The sequence below is a fragment of the Castor canadensis genome, chromosome 13 (assembly GCF_047511655.1).
Source record: "Castor canadensis chromosome 13, mCasCan1.hap1v2, whole genome shotgun sequence".
Taxonomy (NCBI): Eukaryota; Metazoa; Chordata; class Mammalia; order Rodentia; family Castoridae; genus Castor; species Castor canadensis.
The window spans coordinates 65,007,239-65,029,919 of NC_133398.1; the positions used below are offsets into that span (position 1 = coordinate 65,007,239).

At 39.0% G+C, this 22,681-nt stretch overlaps 1 pseudogene; it reads right to left on the bottom strand.

Moving 5' to 3' along the window:
* Positions 1 to 13,543: 13,543 nt before the first annotated feature.
* LOC109683504 (corepressor interacting with RBPJ 1-like) lies at positions 13,544 to 20,320 on the bottom strand (annotated as a pseudogene).
* Between the last annotated feature and the right edge of the window lie 2,361 nt (positions 20,321 to 22,681).

A 22,681-nucleotide genomic window follows, 5' to 3' on the forward strand; every position in this document is an offset into this window, starting at 1 on the left:
TATCTATTCTAATTTCTGTAAGCAGAGAGACTGGGTTCCACTTTTATGATTTTTGGTATGTACAACCTCTAGAAAGATGTTAATTAACAATGTACTTTCTACTAGGATAACTTGAGAGAGCTTGTTTTCCTATCCTCTTTAACACTAAGTATTATTATTAGTCTTCACCAGTTTCATAGGGAAAAAACTATATCTTGCTGTTTTTGTTACATTAACTCCATGTTTCAGTATAAAATCCTTACTTTCATTTGTTCCTGGTATGCTTCACTCCTGTGTTTTATCCTCTCCTGAGAATAAACATTTAATAATTTGTAGTGATCTTTGCTATGGTTACTTGACTAGAGTGGAGGGAGAGTTGTGGGGTGTTGAATTCTTTAACTAAATTTTCAGCCAGTGCTTTACGTCCCACTTTTACACAATGTACTTGCACAGATACCTACTGCTTCCAGTTCCTGAGCCTGCCCTCCTTCCTTCTTTTCTTCTTTCCTTGTTTTCTTCCTTCCTTCCTTCCATCCTTCCCTTTTTCCTCTCTCCCTTCTCCCTTCTTCATCCCCTCCCTTTCTCTCCCCAACAGGGTCTCACTATGTAGCCCTGGTTGACCTTCAATTTATGATCCTACTGCCTCAGCTTCCCCGAGTGCTGGGATTATAGGTGTGGGCTACCATGCCAGGCTCTTCACCTTTTTCATGATTATGCAGTGAAATTTGTCTTGATTCTTAACTTTTTCCACTAACAGCTTAAATTCAGATTTCTGAAGTATTTAAAGTATGTTCCTAGTTTTCCATCTATTTTATACTTTCTTCATTTTTGTGGTAGTGTCTTTTCTGATCTCTTTGTTCTTATAGTTTATGCCTTAAAAGTATGTAAGTTCTTCTACTATCATTTTAGTGATCTTATTGGAGGATGTGGAACCAAATTCTTGTGTTTGACCTTCCATCTTTTAACAAGCAGTCTTGAGTTGTTCTACTGGGCCTTGTTAGGTTGCTAACTATTACAGATGTTTCATAGAATCAAATGGGATATAAAGAATAGTTACTTAGAGAGCCTCCAAGTTGCTTCAGGTCAGTGTGAGGAAGGTGCTTCTTCTGGTGAAAATTCTTTCCATGACCTCTTAGAATATCTCTGCACTCATCATAAAGGTATTAAACAGTTGAGTTGCTTGTGCAAAAAACATTTGCAAACTTGTTCATTTGCATCCCATCTAATGCATCTGACAGGCACACATGTATTACATTCACAATGCATGTTTAAGCCCTGATGACACATGGGACTGACAACTAGTGGCTTGTCTAGGAAGCCTTTTTCTGGGCTGCATGTACCTTTTTTTGTGTGGGTGGTGGGGATGGAACCCAGGATCTCATGATTTCTGGCAGGTGCTATACCACTGAGGTACATTCCCCAGCCCTTGGTCATGAAACAAGTAGAAAATGCTGTAAAAGGAATATTTAAAAACTAAAAAAATAGCTTTTAGAAACTAAAAAATCACAAAAATTATAAGCTCAATAGAAGGATTAGGTAGTAAAGTTGAAGGCTTCTCTAAATATAGAACAAAAAATAAAGATAATGAAAAATAAGTGAGAAAGGAAAAGGACATCAAAACTAAGAGGTCTAACATCTGAATATTAAGAGGTTCCAAAAATGAGAGCTAAGAAGATAGAAGAATTGTAATGAAATAATTCAAAAAAATTCTCAGAAATAAAGTATAAATTCTAATTTCATAAAATATTTCACTGTGAGCTCAGTGTACAAAGAAGATTCTATAAATATAGAGAAAAAGAGAGAGAGGGAGGTTTCAAATACAGTAAGCTAGGAATCAGAATGGTCTTAGATTTTTTTTAAAAACACCTGGGAATCTTGAAGGCAGTGGAGCAATACTTTCAAAATTTAACCTAGAATTTTGTACCCAGTCAAGTTATTAGTCAAAAATGAAGGTAAAATAAAGATATTTTAAAATATGCAAAGTTTCCTATCTACCATGCACTACTATTTCCTATCCAAGAAAGTTACTGGAGGATATGTTCTACCAAAATAAGGAAGAGAAAGACATAGGATACATGAAACAGGTGATACAGATGAGGCCAAAGAAATTCCAGGAATTGATAATGAAGAAAGATCCCAGGATGAGAGTTATGCACTAAGGCATGGAGGGTAATGGATTCAGCTTGGTAGATTTCAGAAGACTTTGGAAGAGGCTTCTTTAAGAAAATGTATTGTAGAATGCCTGATAAATACAAATGTGTTAAACAGAGATTTAGGCTGAAGGAAAAAAGATGAAGCAAATTCAAAGTTAATGAAATAAAACCAAGCCAGAGAGAAAGCTAAAAGTTGATGCGGTCCCCAGGGCTAGTGTGACTGGGCAGGAGATATTAGCATAGGAGATATATTACTTAGTAATATGAAGGAGGTTTCTTTGCTCCAAAAGCCTAATGAAATTATGGTTTGACTGTGTATTTATTGATATTTGGTTCCTCTATGGCTTATTTCATCCTTCTTAAGAAAGAAGTAGCCTCTAATGTTAAAGATATTACAATTATCATTGTAATTGTGTCCAAGTTTTCATTTGTATCAAAAATATCAGTCCCTTAGGTCTTAATCTTATAACCACCTTTCTGACTAGGTGGTTCTTCCAGACAGACTTAGCTTCCCTGAACCACTGTGACCACAGTGAGAGGGTTTATGTAACGCGAATAATATTTGCATGAGTGACTATGATAATGGAATCTCTAATTGCCAATTAGAGAAATACTACTGTAGTCTTGTTCTAGTATCCTTCTGTGTTTAAGTTGGGATTTGTCTGTTTCTGTGTCTATTTCTTCTGAAGTTGACTTTATTTCCTTATAACAAGGACTTTATACTGCTATTAGCCATTTCTCAGTTTCTGTAGCTATAAAAACTTCATTTTATGCAGAATCTTTAATAACTACATAGAAGTTTTTAGTCCTTTCCTTCTCTCCTAATCCTTCCTCCTCCATGTGTGTTGCTTTGAGACTTTCTACTCAGGCAGGAGGGGTGTTAGAACCCCCATCTTTTTGAAAAGTAAGAGAGTAGGTTCCAAGTTTAAAGACTGTTTGGCACATTGGCTTAGTGAGCTCAAACTGCGGTAACACCATGCCATAGGCTTAGTGGCTAAAACAACAGATATTTAATTCTCACAGTTCCAGAGGCTGGGAAATTCAGTATCAAGATGATGTAGATTTGGACTTGGTTCTTGGTGAGGACCTTCCTCCTGGCTTGTGAACACTATCTTCCCACTCTATCCATGACTGAGAGAGAAAGCACCTTCACGACCTCTGTGTTAGTCAAGTCTTTTTGTTGCTGTGACAAATACATGAAAGAACAACTTAAAAGGGGAAACATTTTATTTTGGCTCATGGTTTCATATCCATTGCTTTGAGATTGAGGCAAGGCAGAACATCATGGCAGTGGGAGTGTGTGACAGAACAGGCTGCTTACCTCATGGCAGCCAAGAAGCACAAAGAGTAACAGAAAGGGGTCAGGACCAAAATATACCCTTCAAAAGCATACCACTAGAATCCCACTTTTTCTATCTATGCCCCACCTCCTAAAGTTTCTACTGCCTCCTAAAATAATGCCATCAGCTGGGGCCAAGCCTTGGACATATGATGAACATGTGTCGGGGACATTTCATATTCAAACCCTAATACCTCATGTAAACCTAATTAAGTTCCAAAGGCTCTACCTCCTATCACCTTGTAAGTTTGGGCTTTAACTTGGGAATTTTGAGAGGACACAGATGTTAAGTTTATAATAGCCCATAGACGTCATCCCCCTAATTTCCTGTGAGCTACCTTGAAAATCCTGGCTGCAGCTATTTGTATATTTACTGATTGGCTATTTTATGTCCAGCACTTCTTAAATTTCAAAATGCATGCAATTGACTTAGGAGGAATTTTGTTAAGGTGAAGATGATTCAGGTTCTTCCTTCCTTCCTTCCATCTTCCTTCCCTCTTTCTTCCCTCCCTTCCTCCTTTCTTTCTTTTCTCCCTCCCTTCCTTCCTTCCTTTCTTTATTGTCTTTCTTTCTTTGCTTCACACATGCTAGACAAGTGCTCTATGACTGAGCTATATCCCAGTCCTTGGTTTTTTGAGACAGGGTCTCCCTATGTATCCCCAGGTTGACCGGGAACTCACTACATAGCCAAGACTGACCTTAAACTCACCATCCTCCTCCCTCTGCCTACTGAATGCTGGGATTGCAGGTGAGCACCTCTGTCTACTGGGATTTCACGTGAGCATCACCAGGCCTGGCAGAAAACTTATTTTTTTTTATTATCCCAGGTAATACTGATGCTTCTATTAAAAGGTTCTGTACTTTTTTGAGTAGTAAGAGTATAGACCATAGATTCTCAGAGGCATTTATTTAGAAATTTCGGAGCAAAAGGATTTGAGGTTTGTTTGTAAGTACCAAGCATGATTATGTGCAAAAGAGCAATGGGTACTTAATATCTGTTCAGAATAGCTTAATATGTTAAAAATCTTATTTGGTTCCAGGTAATATGGTAGATATTATATATCTTAGACCTGGAAATTGCCGGAACTTCCATTGGTTAATTTTGTTTAGGTATTAGAGATCTAGCCTCCTAAGATGGGAATGTCTATTCTCTTTTGAGGAGGGATAAGAGAAAAGATAAAAGCTATTCCTCTGGTCAGCAGATAGTTCTATCAGACATATATCTGTAAATTAGTCAGGTACAAACTCAGTGTTAGGACTGATGGCCATCATTCATAAGAACATGAGATTTTAGAGGTGATGGTGTAATCTTAGGGGGCTTTTCAACTTTTTTAGCTGTGATTAATAATAATAAATATATTTTACATGCTTTTTAAGAAACACATTCATGCACGACATATTCACAGAGCATATATACATTCTACTGAAACAAAAGCTTCTTCAAAACTTGTGATACACTGATTTTTTGTTATTTTCAAATATAAAAAAATCAGGTCATAACCAATTAAAATGATTGTGTGACTAGTATGTTGTAACTTTCTACTTCAGAAACTCCATTATAATTCAATCAATTCATTTTGCAAATGAGAAACAAGCTTGGAGAGGTAAACGGACTTATCTAAAATCATATAGCCATGAGTTGTAGATCTCAAAGCTAGAACTCAAATCTCAGATTTTTAATACCATGGTGTTTCCTTGCTACATAGCTAAATTGTTGTTTTATTGATCTTAACCAGTTTTTCCCCTCTCATGGTGAAGAGGTCTGTTTATAGCTAGTATGACAGGTTGTTTAGTTGAAACATTTTGAAGGGTACAGTGTCTTTTCTCTAAATGAACCACTAGGTGGTAGTGTGTACTCTTCTGCTGGTGAAGTATCCAATTTAGCTGAGATTATTTCAGATTTGTAAACTATATTTGCACCCTTATCTTGTAATTTTTTTACATTGGTATTTCTTTGGGGTAAGCTGAGATTTATGCCCATCCTGAAGAAACCATTTTATATGATTTTACATATAGCATACATTTTGTTATTTGATTTATCTTTTTTTAATGTGTGAAAGATTTATTTATTTTTTTTTCATTTTTCTTTTATTATTCATATGTGCATACAAGGATTGGTTCATTTCTCCCCACTGCCCCCACCCCCTCCCTTACCACCCACTCCGCCCCCTCCCTCTCCCCCCCTCAATACCCACCAGAAACTATTTTGCCCTTATCTCTAATTTTGTTGTAGAGAGAATATCAGCAATAATAGGAAGGAACAAGGGTTTTTGCTGGTTGAGATAAGGATAGCTATACAGGGCATTGACTCACATTGATTTCCTGTGCGTGGGTGTTACCTTCTAGGTTAATTCTTTTTGATCTAACCTTTTCTCTAGATCCTGGTCCCCTTTTCCTATTGGCCTCAGTTGCTTTAAGGTATCTGCTTTAGTTTCTCTGCGTTAAGGGCAACAAATGCTAGCTAGTTTTTTAGGTGTCTTACCTATCCTCACCCCTCCCTCGTGTGCTCTCGCTTTTATCATGTGCTCAAAGTCCAATCCCCTTGTTGTGTTTGCCCTTGATCTAATGTCCACATATGAGGGAGAACATAGGATTTTTGGTCTTTTGGGCCAGGCTAACCTCACTCAGAATGATGTTCTCCAATTCCATCCATTTACCAGCGAATGATAACATTTCATTCTTCTTCATGGCTGCATAAAATTCCATTGTGTATAGATACCACATTTTCTTAATCCATTCGTCAGTGGTGGGACATCTTGGCTGTTTCCATAACTTGGCTATTGTGAATAGTGCCGCAATAAACATGGATGTGCAGGTGCCTCTGGAGTAACAGTCTTTTGGGTATATCCCCAAGAGTGGTATTGCTGGATCAAATGGTAGATCGATGTCCAGCTTTTTAAGTAGCCTCCAAATTTTTTTCCAGAGTGGTTGTACTAGTCTACATTCCTACCAACAGTGTAAGAGGGTTCCTTTTTCCCCCGCATCCTCGCCAACACCTGTTGTTGGTGGTGTTGCTGATGATGGCTATTCTAACAGGGGTGAGATGGAATCTTAGTGTGGTTTTAATTTGCATTTCCTTTATTGCTAGAGATGGTGAGCATTTTTTCATGTGTTTTCTGGCCATTTGAATTTCTTCTTTTGAGAAAGTTCTGTTCAGTTCACATGCCCATTTCTTTATTGGTTCATTAGTTTTGGGAGAATTTAGTTTTTTAAGTTCCCTGTATATTCTGGTTATCAGTCCTTTGTCTGATGTATAGTTGGCAAATATTTTCTCCCACTCTGTGGGTGTTCTCTTCAGTTTAGAGACCATTTCTTTTGATGAACAGAAGCTTTTTAGTTTTATGAGGTCCCATTTATCTATGCTATCTCTTAGTTGCTGTGCTGCTGGGGTTTCATTGAGAAAGTTCTTACCTATACCTACTAACTCTAGAGTATTTCCTACTCTTTCTTGTATCAACTTAAGAGTTTGGGGTCTGATATTAAGATCCTTGATCCATTTTGAGTTAATCTTGGTATAGGGTGATATACATGGATCTAGTTTCAGTTTTTTGCAGACTGCTAACCAGTTTTCCCAGCAGTTTTTATTGAAGAGGCTGCTATTTCTCCATCGTATATTTTTAGCTCCTTTGTCAAAGATAAGTTGCTTATAGTTGTGTGGCTTCATATCTGGATCTTCTATTCTGTTCCACTGGTCTTCATGTCTGTTTTTGTGCCAGTACCATGCTGTTTTTATTGTTATTGCTTTGTAATATAGTTTGAAGTCAGGTATTGAGATACCTCCTGCATTGTTCTTTTGACTGAGTATTGCCTTGGCTATTCGTGGCCTCTTGTGTTTCCATATAAATTTAACAGTAGATTTTTCAATCTCTTTAATGAATGTCATTGGAATTTTGATGGGAATTGCATTAAACATGTAGATTTATGTGTGAAAGATTTAGAAACACATTTTTGCTCCCATTATCCCCAGAAGAATCATTTTGCTTCACAGTCAATATATTTTTCTTTGCCAGATTCTTACTTTGTAGGACTTTAATAATAATTTTTTATTACTTCTATTATTCTAGACTGAAAATGAAGTTTCTTTTAGCATTGAAAGTCTATGTGAGCACTTTCAATACATAAAAACTCCAATCAAATTTTGTATTTTACCCTCTCTTAAGAAATACTCTGATTTCTAAGATTTTTTTCTTAGTTAAAGAAAGGCTGGCAACATGATCTATCATGTACCATGAGATCTCTGTGTCTCTCTCTTTTTTGGGGGGTTGGTGCTGAACTCAGGGCCTACACCTTGAGCCACTCCACCAGCCCTTTTTTGTGATGGATTTTTTTGAGATAGGGTCTTGCAAACTGTTTGCCTGGGCTGACTTTGAACCATGATCCTCCTGATCTCTGCCTCCTGAGTAGCCAGGATTACAGGTGTGAGCCACTGGCGCCTGGCTTCTCTGTCTCTTTCCCTGCTTTCACATACTGTTGGTTCTGTTTCTCTAAAGAACCCTGATTAATACAACAAATAAAGGAATAGATAAGACAGAGGACTTCAAAAATGGTTCATTCAACTTACAAAACAAAAAATGAATTAAAGCAAATGGAAAGACAATTTGAATACTGTTGTTCTTCCATCCATTTCTCTCCCATAGCTTCCTTTTCTCTGAAGCCTTGATAGATGTAGGGACTAATTTTCTTTCTTATACTTTTGTATCTTCAGTGCTTATCATATTTTTTGCTCTTGGTTTGTTGGTTGAATAAATGAATGATAGGAGTCTTACTTATGGAAGTGGGGGACAGATGAACACTCAGTGCCACAAGATCATGAAAATATATGACAAGTTTGGGAAAAGCTGAATACTTCAGGTTGAGGGCATTTGGGCATAGGGTAGCTATAAATTCATCTGGAAGGATAGCCTAATGGGAATTAGGACTTTACCATAATGAACAGCAGGGAGCCATTCAAGGAAGGATCAGATTCATGTTGTTTTGTGGAATGATTCCCAGGATTTTCTGGAGTTTCAGCAGTGTTTAACTTTCTGTTATTGTTCATACTGTCTTAAGTCCCATTTCTGTGCCTAGGTTAAGGTTCATTCTATTAGTTTTTTTGTTTTGTCCACTTACACAAATTGATAATAATAATAAAAATAAACCATGGGTCTTGGAATGTTTAATTCTGGGTGTACCACTTAGATGCCTTTTGATCCTGAGCAGCTAGTTTACTTCTTAGCATCTTCAACTTTAAATATTGGTGCAATTGGAAAGCATTCCCTTTAAGATTAGAAACAAGAGGAGAGACTCTGTCATCATTGCTTTTTTTCGACATTGTACTGAAGGTTCTAGACACTGTGCTGTGGGAAGAAAAAGGAGTAAAACATATAAAGATTGGAAAATTAGTCAACAGGTAAATTATTAGAATTAATAAGAAAGTTTTAAGTTTATAAGGCTGTTGGGTACAATATAAGTATACTAAAAAGTCATTGCATTTCTATTAATAGCAACAAAATGTAGTTGAATGAAATTTACAATGCCATTAGGAAATATTAAGTAAGATGAGACCTGGACAAGAAGTGTCCAAGTATTTTATTGTAGAACTTATAGAACTTTACTGAAAGAAATTAAAGAAAACCAAATAAATAGAGGAATATATAATGTTCATGAATTAGAAGACATTATTGTAAATATTTCACTGATCCCTGCTGATATAATGCAGTTCTGATGAAAATCTCCATTGTGTTTTTAAATCCAATGATCCAATTTTTAAAATTCATGTTTAAATAAATGCAAAGGGATTAAACATGAATAAGCCATTCCTGAGGAAGCATAAAATTTGGGACTTGCTCTGTTAATATTCTAGATATCAAGATTAGTATAGCTACATGTTCAAAGACAGACTAATGGCAAAGAAGGGCAAGATAAGAAAGAAATCCATGCATATATGGAAACATAAATCAATGGAGAAATAATGGATGTTTGAATAAATGATTCTGGGGAAATTGATTATATACCATTCATATGAAAAAATCAATTCTAGATGCATTAAAATTTAAATGTGAGGACTGGCGGAGTGTCTCAAGTGGTAGAGTGCCTGCGTAGCAAGTGTGAGACCCTGAGTTCAAACCCTCCCCCAAAAAAGTTTAAATGTGAAAAGCAAAATTATGAAACTGTTAGAAACAATATAGAAAAATGCTTTAATAACTTGAAGTAGGAGGTCATTTCTTTCCTTTTGAATTTCTTTATTTTTAAATTTTAATTAACACATAATAATTGAATAATTATGGGAGTTCTTAAAAGGAAAACCCGTAAATGAAAAGAAAATAAAGCCAGTTGTATTAAAATTTCTGCTTATCAAAAGACAGCATAAAGATTTAAAATGTGGGCTGGTGGAGTAGTTCAAATGGTGGAATGCCTGCCTAGCAAGCTGGAGGCCCTGAGTTTAATCCCCAGTACCACCAAAAAAAAAAAAAGATTGAAAATACAAGGCATAAACCAGCAGGAGACATTTGCAACGCATATAACTGACCAAAGGTCACTATCCAGGATATGCATGTAACTTCTATATATCAGAAAAATTCTGTAGAAAAATAAGCAAAAACTTGAGCAGACATTTCAAAGAAAAAGAAAGCTGAGTAGCCCATTATCCTATTTTAAAACATTCTACTCATTTATAATTAAAGGAATGCACATTAAAACAACAATAGAATACTATGTCACAATAGAATACAATGAGACTGGTGACTATTAATAGACCTAACAATAGTGTTGGTAAGAATAAAAGAATACATTTACTCTGGGTGGGAGTGTAAATTGGTCTAACAACTTTGGAAAACAATGTGAAATAAAAATACTAAAATTGCTTATATCCCATGATCTTGCATTCCTACTCTTAGAGAAACTCTTGCACATTTGTACTGGAAAATGTGAAAGAAAAATAGCAATGTTCATAGCAGTGCAGTTTATAATGGCAAAAAATGGAAACTAACTCAAATGTCTGTTGACAGGCATAAGACTCACTGTTCATGAGCAAGAAAGGATGGTATGACTGTACCAATGCTTGTGTATTTCATGAACAGTGTTTTCTACACCATATAACCAGAAGAATCAAAATAAATTATTTCTTGCCCAACACAAAAAGGGCCAGTGTAGTGGCTCAAGTGGTAGAGCACTTGCCTAGCAAGCGTGAGGCCATGAGTTAGTACCACCAAAAAAAAAAATTTCTTAAACCCAAGAAATGTTAATATGATTCATCATATTCCTTTAGGGTAAGGAATATGGTGTCAACAATTGGCTCTAAAAGAGAAATAATTTGCTGAATTGAATCTCTGCCTTTTGTGAAGTCTGAAGTGGGAGTATATTGAAAATATTTTAAAAAAACAGTTTCAAGACCAACTTTGAAATAAGTTTGGCAGTCTCTAACTTGCACGCTACTCTGTATTCATTTTGAAACTGATTTGCACCCTAATAAAATGGACCTGCAAGGGCCATGTGGAGGGTGTGGTCATTTATTTTTGCAGTAGTAACAGGCTGTCAACAAGACTGACAAGACTACTTTTACCTCATTGCTGAGTTTACTTCAGTAATTAATGAATATAGCAGCTGCGGTAGGCGTTGTTCATTCCAATCCAGCAAATCATAATGGCTTTTGTAGTGAAGGCAGCAGTTCCAGGAAGACTGTTTTCTCTATGTAGCTCATAGTTTTGAGAACCTCAAACCAGTGGCTTTAAGAAAGCCTAAATTTACTAACATTATTTTAGGAATTGAATCTTATCCATCTTTCTTAATCCATCTATCAGGTAGAAATGATTCTGTTTTTCAAAAAAATAAAATACAGAAATCTTATGGGAAAAGGGAGATTTATGCAGGGTAGGGGAGTTGTATTTCATATTCTAGGAAAAGAAAATATTGCTGACATTTCAGATTATTATGTTGTGCAAAACAATAAATACCAAGCAAATAGTGAAAGATTAGAGGAGTCAGACACACTTGGCTTCTAGTCCTGGCTTTGTCATTTACTGACCAGGCTGTAGTGCTACTATATAGAATTGAGAAAGCTGCTTAAAATCTAATATTGGCTTCGTTCATAGACTAGACATAGTAATAGAATCATCTTGCAGAGTTGTTATGAGAATATAATAATGCCTGTGAAACATTTAGCTTATTAAGTGGAAGGTGCACTGTTAGGGTGAACAGAAAGAAGCAGTATCAGGGTTGGACCTCACTCACTTGCAGACAGCTTACTGGAAACACCCCATCACCCACTGGAAGGACCACACCTAGCCTCAAAGAAATGACAAACTGCCACTTGGGGGGAGGTGGAGAAGGTTGGGGAGGGTGGGTGGTGGGGTGTGTGGGAGGTGTGGGGGGATGTCACATCCCCAGGAGGTGCAGAGCTGAGCAACTTATATACTTAATTACTACTTATCTCTTCTAGCTTCCCCTAACAATCATTAACTCCACTCTGGAAAAATTTTCCTGCCCAACAAAATTTCCCCTCCAGACAGCTCCCCTATATCTACTCTAAGTCTGTAAGTGGCTGTGGGCTTCAGCTCTGTTGCTGGGGACCCCCCTCTACAGGACTCCTTCTAGAACAATAAACCCTGTGCTGGTGTTTGAGCCATCTTTCATCTCTTCCATGCCTCTTTCATTCTAACAGTACACAATAAACCTTAGGTTGGGAGGGGGTTCTGGGGGGGTCCTCAGCTGAGTGATTTGTTTCATTTCTCAAAGTTTGCTCTGGAAATGGTTTTTTTTTGACAGTGCTAGGGATTGAACTCAGGGCCTCATGTTTGTTGAGCAGGTACTCTACCACTTGAACACCTCTGCCAGATCTTGGAAGTGTCTTTTAAAAAGAGTTTCATCCTGCGAAGTTCATGCTCAGTGTTCAAGCTGCCCCTCATGATGACTAGCTTTAAGGCATAATGATGAAAATGGGATTAAGTAACGGCAAAAACAAAAACAATGATGGTGCAGATTTTATGTCTCTGAATAATACCTCTCAGCTCTAGAATCCTATGGACTGGTACTTTTTTTGCCATCTGCATATGGAGATGTCAGGCATCTCAAACTCAACTTTCCAAAATGGAGAGCACTTTTTTTAGCATCCATGAATCTGTTTTCCAAGTTTTCCTGTCTCAATTAACTATGTCTTTGTGTATCCAGCTGCTCAAGTCAGAAACCTTAGAGTCATTCCATAATCCCTTCATGCCTTTTTTTATAGAACTTTTTTAAAAATTAGATAATAGTACACAACTTAGCCCTTGCTAAAGGTAATGTTGGCAATAATGGTGCCGATAGGTTTCAGTTCTTATTGCACCCTTAAGCTTCCGTTTCCCAGGGTCACGGTGCTACCTCAAGTCTAGCCTGAATCCTCCTTCTGCCCCAACCTCTAATCAGCATGAACCATAAGATCCTAACCAATCAGATCATGCTGAGTCTCACTGAGGGGTATTTAAGCCCCTGCCTCTCTCGCTCTCGCGCACTCTCTCTCTCTCTCTCCCTGCTTTCTCCCTGCTCTCTCCCTCTCCCACCCAGCAAGAAAGAATCTCTTGGCCAGATCACTCCTCTCCACGTGGTCATTTTGGGGCCTACATTTCCAAGAGGTAAGGTATTCATAAAAAAAGTGAAAATATTCTTATTCTCAGGTAATTGTCACAAATGGTCTCTACCCTTTACTTCTGCTTTGTCCTCTTTGTGTCACTTAAGCATGCTTACCTCCTGAGTGCTCTCTGTGCATTCTTTTTCCTCTGCATACCATGGCTTCTGGTGTCACTGCTTCTATTCAGCTCTTCACTGGGACTCCACTGTGGCTATTTTCCTATACCCATTTACTTATAACTACCAGGACTTCTGCATCAGCTTTTACTCTTTCCATCCCTCCTACAACTTCCACTGCTTCCCTCATTTTTTTTTTTCAGATCCTTTCTTCTGTGGGCTATGATAATGGCTGCTAAGCTTTTTTTGTCAGAATCACAATGGTTCCAATTGCTGTTCTTCCTAGAATTCTCTTATTTAAAAAAAACCTGTATTCTTTGTTATTGTGACTGCTAGAAGGTTCTTCATAAAGTTTTCTCTTCTTAGGCTTGTCCTTTTCAGAATCCCTATTGTTATTTGCCAAACACTTGTTTTTCTTTCTTTTCTTCTTTTTCTTTTTTGGCAGTATGTAGGTTTAGACTCAGGGAACTTGCTTTTGCTATCAAGCACTTGTTTTTCTTCTTTTTAATTTTCTTTTCTTTATTGTCACTCTCACTGCTACTTTTGAAGTCTCAGAAGAGGATTTTTTTAAAAATTGTGTTTACTTGTGCTCTTTCATAACTTTTTTTTCTTTTTTAACCTCTTCTTTTCAAGTCTATGCAGTTTCCTGAGACGTTTGTATTTTTGCTTTTTAGTTGACTTTAAGAATTCAACTTCTGAATCTTTTTCATGCTCAGTTGCAACATACTCCTGTGATGGATCATTGTGGCCAAGTTTCTGGGCAGTACATTTCATTTCAGTGAAAAACCACTGTTTCTAGTCTCCAGTGTGAGCTCTGAGGGGTGCATTGAAGGCCTTGAGCAGCCAGTGGGAACTGAAAGTGCATTTAATCTAGAGAGATTAAACAAAAGACATTCTCCATCTGTGTTGACATGACTCCAATTGTGACCTTTAACAAACCTCACATTTTAAGCCTAAATACCAAAGGGCTGACCTCTGACATTTATGTCATCTTTGGCTTGATTTTCTCATGGAACTCCTTTCTGCCATTCAGATTTATGTTCTCTCTCTCTCTCTCTCTCTGTTTCTTTTTCTCTCTTTCTCTTAGCTCCTGGTGGGGCCTCAAACATGAAATTAATGCCATTCTTTACATGTTCATCTCTCATAAGCAATCTTATAAATGATTCTTGTTCTTTAAGGTGATGCATTAATTCTTCTTGTTTCTTTTTATCATATTATTTTTTTTGTTCTGCCATCCATCCCATTTTGATAATGGATTTGGAAGTAGAATGAAAGTCCTTTTTCCACATGAAGTTGCTGAAGGATTTTCCTATCTTGGAATCTGAGCTGGGGAAGGCAATGATTAGGTCTGGGAACAATGTAAACATACTTTGTTCCCTACCCAGAACAGCTTGCTGCCCATCCCTTATTTGTTGTTGTTCTTCTCTTTTTTTACTGTTGTCTTGTTTTATTTATTTTGGTGGTACTGGGGTTTGAACTAAGACTTGCAAAGCAGGCACTCTACTGCTGTTTTTGTTTTTCAAAATAGGGTCTCACTAGGTATCTCAGGCTGGCCTTGAACTTTCCATCCTCTTGCCTCAGCCTTGTGAGTGCTAGGACTACAACAAACACCTTGCTCATTCTTTCTTTTATTTGTTTTTACTTTTGGGGTGGTACTGGGGTTTGAACTCAGTGCCTACCTCTTTCTAGGCAGACATTCTACCACTTGAGCCTCGCATCCAGCCCTTCATCCCTTCTTAATCCAGCCTATCACTCAGGAAATGTCTAAGAACTTGGATGGGTACCTTCCAGGAACTATAGACAGAGGCCAGCCAAATATCCCATTCTTTATTCTTTTTTCAACTGTTATAAAATAAAATATTTTAAAGTATTTTAATAACTTAATATGCTGCTCAGCATTGCAAATTATAATGGCTTTCAGAAAACATTTACAGCTAAAAGGAGCTTTGACTGTTTCTTTCAATCTTATTTTCAAAACTAAAATGAGATAAATAAGGTGAATGTACAATTTGAAAATGTCAATATGAGTGCTATACATAGCAATATTAGGGTGAAGAAGAGGAAGCCATGTTAGAACTGGATGCCCTACGTCTTGAAGGTGACTTATTGAAAACTCTCCACCTGGCCTTAAAGAAAAATAGACATCCGCCTTCAGCCATTTACTAGAAACTCCCTACCTGGCCTAGAAGGAATGACCCACCCTTAAACCATGATCTTGGGAGGGGCAGAGGGCCATTGAGGATTATCCCATCCAGTGACTTTCCTGGGACTTCTCTACCCACCTCATAAATACCCCTAGTCTGTATGTGGCTTTGGGCTCCAGCTCTCTTGCTGGGGACCCCCTCTGCAGGACCACTTCTCCACAATAAACCCTGTGCTGGTGTATGAGCCCTCTCCTGCCTATCCAGCTCACACTTCTTTCCTTTCTAACATTGTGCTGAAACCCAGGACGGGTGTGTAAATTAGGCTCTCAGCTCTCTGCTCTTGCAACCTGAAAGCAGTGGGAAGCAGTTTTTCCAGGTTCACTCTCAGATCCTGAGTGGAGGCTGGAGCCACCCTCCCCTGTCCCCTGCTGCCTCTCCTTCTCTTTCCATTGCTTGGTCACTCCTACTCTTTCCTTTCTTTGACTGTTTCACCATGGACCATCTCCCCATAGCTGACTTCCATCCAACATCAAACTTCAAATTTGGTGAGTTTCCCCCTCCATTTGAGTTTCTATGTCCTGCTATGAACCACATCCAAAGCTTTGGCCAGGGGAAAGACTCCTTCCATGTATCAACTGGGTGGATTCACCTGCTATTTTCTGAGGATGCTTGGAAAATCCAGGTGCATGCACGTATCATAGACTATCAGTTGGCTGTGGGGATGCTCCTGCCCTCTGATACATCTGTCCTACCAGGTAGGGCTAGAGCGGGCATTACTCACCACCTCACCCTGGGTCCCATGGGAATCATCTTTGTTCCGGACTCTAGGTTCCATGGGAAATGTCTCAATTCTGGATCCCCACAGGAATTGTCTAGCGTCCCACAGGCTGGACCCTAGATCCCATGGGAATCATCTCAATTTCAGACCCTAGGCCCCACCAGCCAGACCCTAGATCATAGGGGAATCATCTTGATTTTGGACCCTTAGTCTCCAATCCACAAAAATAGGTCAGAGATCATCCAAGCCCCTGAGGGACAGTTCATTGGCATGTCTCTTCTGAAACCTTCAGGCTGTAGGGCTCACAAAGACCATTAAACCCAAATGGCTAATTTTATATTGTAACAAAAATTGGCCCCCAATATATAAAACCATTGGCCCAAACAGGGAACTTTTGATTTCCAAATTCAGCACAATTTTGGAACTTCCAATGCTATGAGACATGGTCTGAGACCTCCCTATATCTAGACCTCGGTTTATCTATGCTGTAGTCTTTCCCTTTCTCTGTTCTCCTCCTAAACAAAAATCACAAGGACCCCCTAACCCCTGGCTTTTCTATCTTCCATTAAAAATTTCCTCCTCTGACTTCAACCCACTTCTATGTCATCCTTTCCTTTTTCCTCGTCTTACAGGGTATGAATAGTGTTTAACTTTAAAACTCTTCCCTCTAAATCTGTTTCAGCCATGGTGGCGGTTACTTTTACCTCTCCTATTCCATAGCCTGCTCCTGTCTCCTCTCCCGACTGGCCATCTGCGTGAGGACAACAGAGACAGAAATGAACAAGGAGAAAGGGAAACAAAAGTCCTGCTCAAGTCACATTGTCAATCCTTTCACCCTCCTGAGTGACTCACATGGTCACAGGACTACAAATGTAAAATCAATTGGAAATCTAAATAACATGTGGTTGATCATTGGAGGTACTTTTCTGTCCTGACCTCCTGGTCTCCCACCTAAAACTAAGCCTCTAAATCTGCCTAAACACTAACACTTTTTCTCATTTAAGTCTTGCTTTTGAGATGGGCCATTTTCTCATTGTACGTATGTCAAGACCAGGAGAAGGAACAGGCCATATCCACGTTACTGCAGGTGGTGAGCCTGGGCTGTCCCATTCACTCTTCTGGCCGAGGCACCTTGCAGTCGGGATTATGGACCCATGACCTCAGCCTCAGATAATGAATAGCCTGGAGGAACCAAAAACAGAATTTCAATTCTCTGTGTAAAAAATGCCCCATGTATTTAAAATTAAAATCTCAGTTTTTCATCAGCTAAAGGGCAAAAGGGCAGCTCTCCTGAGTTCTGCTAAACTTAAGTCTTGAGGGGCTAATTCATTCTACCTTTTCCTTGCTTACTATCACCAGTTTCAATGGAGATGTAATCCTTTTTACCATAACAGTCTGCCCCTTTCCCAGCCTGTCATACAAATTCTAATTTAAAAACAAATTTTTAGTATAAAATAAAAGATGGTGGACTTATGCATCCCTTTGTGCATCCTATATTCTTTGTCTGGACTAGAATATGGGATGCCAACACTACACCCAAGACTAGGCTCTCTAAATTTAAAGATTTGATTAATAACAAAGTTACTGTAGCCCAAGGTAAACTATTATTAGAAATGATTAAAAACACCCACTAGAGGTAAATCTAAAGCCTTCAGCATCTAAGAGTACACTAGGAATTAATGTAATTGTTTTGTGCACCATTGTGCAAATTCTGTGCATGTCTATTATATGATAAACTTATTAGAGACAAAAATCTGGTAGCTATGGCAACAGCCTTATTGGAGACTGAGACTTCCCTAGAACTGACTCTTGCTTCAGCTGTCAAGCTGCCCAAAATGAGTCCTAAAAGAACAGAATGGGACACATCTCAACCACCTTCTAAAAATTAAAAAAATAACTGATCAATGTACTTGTGGCCACTTAATTTTTACATGTTCTTGAGCTCTTAAATATATGTGCACTTAAATTGACATTTATGCCATGCCTAATTTAAGATTTTTTTTCATATGTGTGTGTTTGAACATCTTTAGAATAATTCTTGTTATAGAGTTAATGTAAAGAAATGAAAGAATTTTGTTCTTTTCTCTCCCCTACTTCTGCTGCTACTTTTAAGAAAAACCAGTTTTTCAAAGTTTTATGTTAATCAGGTCTAACTAAAATACAGGCTTTATTTTATGGACAGTAACCTTAATCTGTTTCATTTTATTGTAAGTGTACTTTACATTCAATTCTTTTATAATTAGATCTATTAACAAATGTGTACTTATTGTATAGACAGTTTAAAATTGCCTTTCTTCCTTGGTCTTATTTAGTAAAAATACAAAGCTAATTAGAAAAATAATTTTATTTAAATTAAAAATTCTTATAAAAGTTATTTTAAAATACAAGTTACAAAGTCAGCTTGTAGAAAGGATATAGAAAGGTGTATTGAGTATGTGTTTGGGGAAAAGTTGAAGGGAAAAAGAGAGTGGTTTTGGATGAGAAAGAATTTTGTAGAGAAAGGTTTGTTCTAAAGGATTGTTCCAAATATGGAAAAAAGGGATAAGAACAAACCATCAGAAGGTTCAGAATGTTGTATGAAGGTCCTGAGTAAGTTGTAAGTGTATGATGGATAGAGTTTATAAAAGCTTTGCTGTGTGATTAGGTTGACTATAATCTGAGTTACCTAAAAGATTTTCTAGGGTCATGTTAAACTAGAACCTGATTCTTTTATGTACATAAAATAACAAGGCTATCTTAATATTTTGTTCTGCTCTGAGTAAGATCTGTAAAAAAAAAAACTATTGTAGGGAAAGATTTGATCAAAGTAATTACTCTTGTTTTCTGTTGATCTTGTCAAGCTTTTAAACACCACTGAATCAGAGTTCATTCAAGTATTTGCTCATGTAAAGGTCTCTAAAATGACCACCTTATAACTATGTTCTCTGTCTAGACTTATCTAAATATCATACAAACATTTGCTAAGTTAAAAGTGTCAGTTTGCATAAAGTGACCAGTGAAACCTTTCTTTTATCCAAAAGCATTCATCTAAACCTTTGGCATATAAAATGATTAATGAAACTTTTGAGGTTGTGCTGTTTGTAATTAGTAACATTCAGAAAAATCCTGCCATTTGGGCAATCCTGCTATTTAAAACCTGGCCCATATTTGTCTTAGCCAAATAAGTGCTACTGTATATATATGAAATGTACTTGTGTATTAGAAAATAAGAGTATTTGGGATCACAGGCATTGTTCCTCTCACTTATAAGAGATCTAAAGTTAATGATACTAGACTTTTGCAGATGTGTGTCCATGTGGTCCTAATTGTAACAAGGAGCATTTACTGTTGCTGTTTTAATGCTGTCAGTTACTATTTTCCTAAAAAAGCTATCTGCAATGGAAATAATTACATGTTCTCACAATTCCCAAACTACTTTTCAGTATTTTAACCATGCCTATTCTAAGTCTTGCCATTCTCAGTCTGGGTCCTTCTTTGGAGCATTTGCAGTCAAACCCCAAAAATGACTCTACCAAGTACCTGTTTTTCAGTTGAGTCAGCCTTTTAGATATTTGCTTTTGTTGGCTTTTTGCAGAACTTTTAACTGTTGTCCTTTGACATTCTGCAGCATTTTTAAGTTGTCAGGATATCATCTGCAGTCTAGACAGAACTAAAAATGGATGCCAGTTAAGCCCACTTCTTCTAAACCTCTTTTGTTGCTTATAATTAGGCCAAATGGGTCTTAGTTGGCACTGATTCCCACTGACCTTCCTTATGCTTCCCCTCCAATGTTGAAACACATCCGGGAAAAGCTATTCCTGCAACAAGTGACTTCCATTAGCCAGAATGGTTAATTGACACTGTTAGGGATGGGAATCCTATTCCCTTGAGAGACAGAAAGCCAGCCGAGAAGGTAATTACCAAAGCAGAATTTATTTAACTGGCTAGCCAGGGTCGAGCTCCAGCATGGACATGCAGGACCAGTCAGGAAAGCTCGACCCCCAGTCTTCTTAGGGGAAAGCTTATATAGTCCATTTCCAGCCGTTACAACGAAAAACCTGCGCATTTCTTAACCAATGATTTTGTAACATCCCCCGCTATTTCAGCCTATTGAGCAACAGAACAGTAACAAGCATATTTCATTTATCTGCATTGGGCAGGCAGGCAGAACATGTCCTGCACGTCGCTCACATCCTGCACGTTTCCCCTGCAATCGTGTCTGAGCTGAGTCATGTCCTGCTGCTTTGTTCATCTTATCTATACCAATGGGGGGGGGATGGGGCATGGTTTTGTCTGTCATAACAGAGTTTAGTCCCTCTCATTCCCCCCTTTTCTTGGACCTAAAATGAGGAATCATCCTCGAGGGGATGAAGAGCTTGATACTGTTGGCGGAGGACCAAAAGTTGGATGGTGTTAAGTCGACCTTTGACAAAAGCCATAAGTCGGTTTAGAATCCAGGGCCCTGCGGTGGCCAGTAATAGAAGGACTATTATTGGTCCTGCTAGTGCAGAGAGAATGGTAACAAACCAAGGGGACTGGTTAAACCAAGATTCAAACCACCCTTCTTTGGCTTCCCTCTCCTTTTTCCGTTGCTCTAGACCTTTCCGAAGTTTAGACATGGAGTCGCGAACGACCCCGGTGTGGTCGGCGTAAAAGCAACATTCCTCTCCCAGAGTTGCACAGAGGCCTCCATTCTTAAGGAACAGTAGGTCGAGCCCTCTCCGATTCTGGAGGACCACTTTAGACAAGGAAGTTAGAGACTTTTTAAGGTGACTAATGGATTTTTTAATGTGGTCTAGGTCTTCATCGATGGCTGCCCTAAGGGAGGTGAGGCCTGATTGTTGGGTGACCAGGGAGGCTATGCCGGTGCCTGCCCTGGCCAGACCTATCCCGAATAGGGTGGCGATGGTTAATGTGGTAATGGGCTCTCTTTTCGTCCGAGGGCGATCAGACCAATAAAGAATGAGATGTTCAGCTGGGTGGTATAGGATCCTGGGTACCACTATTACCATCAAACAAAACTCCCGGGAGGCGTTAAAAACTGATCCAGCCAAATGGGGAGTCAGCCCAGTTAGTGAGCATGTCCACCAGGCACCTCCATCCGGAGTTATCCAATGGGAGGTATTCCAGCTTGGGTGCTCATTTATAGTGGCACATAGCCTTTTATCCCTCCTTGGGACCTTTCCTACACAAGTTCCTCGGCCACTGACCTGAGCCATGGTTAGGCCGGCGGGTCGGGCCTCCCAATTTGTTGTAGGAACAGTGGCGTTAACTGCAAAGGAGGAGTTAACCCCTATGGCCTCGTAAAAAGGGGGCGATGGACTGTAGCAGAGCCAGCAAGCTTCAGTTAGATTAGGGGCTGTCCTATTCAAGGTCTTAAATGTAGTAAGCAATAAGGTTTCTAAGGGGTTAGGTGGTGGTGTGAAGGGAATGGTGGTGGTGGGCCCTGGAAGCGTCATCTTGGAACTTTGGGAGTTGCTGGGAGCAATACTTTGGAATGTCTGGGGGTTTTGGGTTGTGCGCGGAACCAACTTGGTCTCCAACAACTCTGGTTTGGACTTTGGATTAGGTTTTAACACAGGATTAGGTCCTATAGGGTTAGAGATAGGCTCAAGGCGCAACAATATTTGGAATAGGACCCCTCTCCATGGCCGTTTGTAGGGCAGGAGACCCCATGTCAGTCCGCTTACCCATCTCTACTCCTTCTTTCCCTTTTCTGTAAAGGAATCTTTACTAAATTCGACCCTTGCTCTACCTGCCGCCGGTTGTAGGGCTTAACAAATTGCATAGTAATCAAGTCTGGGGTCACTGCCCATTTTCATTTACCATTATTGGTCACTACACATTTTTAATGGGCGCAATAAAAGCTTTCTATACCCCTACAGTCCCAGCGCCATGTGCCGGACTCATATCCTGGGCAGGCGAAAAACCCGTTGGAACGGAGGGCCTGGCGGTCAAGGAGCGAGGATGTATCTCCCAACGCCCTTTTTTTCATATAATGCCCTTGCTGGTTTTGAGGGAGGTTGTAGAAAGTGCCCAATACCATTTCTAGATCTACATACAGTTTAGGCCACCAAGTCCATTGAGCGGCTGCCAGGTGCGAGGTTAGGTTCCATTCTTCGTGGGTGTCTCCGCTCCTCAAAACCCAGGTCTGTTTGTATGGTCGATGAGAGTTGTTTCCGGTCACACCCTGGAGGATTACCAGTAGGGTACCTACGATGGCTGTGGGGAATAGGGGACATCGCCTTCGCTTCCAGGAGGGTCCCGCACCAGCTGGAGCTTGAGTGGGTTTGTGGGATGCTTTCGTGCAGACCAATTTTCCTGTTTTTTCTCCGGAGGGTGTGCCCGTCTTACATGGGAATGGTGTACCCATGCTGCAATCCCGTCGACCTTGAGGGCGGTAGGGGTAGTAAACAGTACAACATAAGGTCCTTTCCATCTAGGTTTTAGGGTTTTGGACTGATGTCTTTTAACCCATACCATATCCCCCGGGACTATGCCATGTTCCGTGTTCGGGGTCCTCTCTGCAGTATGATATGCTTGAATTAGGGGCCATATTTGTTGTTGTACTTTAGCTAGAGCCTGTAACGTAATCCAATAATTTGGGGCCAGA